Source organism: Theobroma umbraticum, unplaced genomic scaffold, assembly GCF_002168275.2.
Source record: "Theobroma umbraticum cultivar Fairchild unplaced genomic scaffold, ASM216827v3 scaffold_7.0, whole genome shotgun sequence".
NCBI lineage: Eukaryota > Viridiplantae > Streptophyta > Magnoliopsida > Malvales > Malvaceae > Theobroma > Theobroma umbraticum.
Window position 1 is genome coordinate 416,134 of NW_018397278.1, and position 234 is coordinate 416,367.

A 234-nucleotide genomic window follows, 5' to 3' on the forward strand; every position below is an offset into this window, starting at 1 on the left:
TTCTTTTTGCTTTTTGGTCAAATCAATCATAATTGAATGTTTGCATTAGGAAATCTAAAGTGGATTCGATCGACTAACTAGAAAAGTCCATATATAGTCACTCATGCCTTTAAAAGCCTTATCACTCACTTTAAATTATTTTATAATTTATAAATGATTTTAAATCAAAATCATTTTCAGTTTTACATAAAGAGATCATATTTGGATGTTTAAAGTAGAAAATATGAAGTGGGT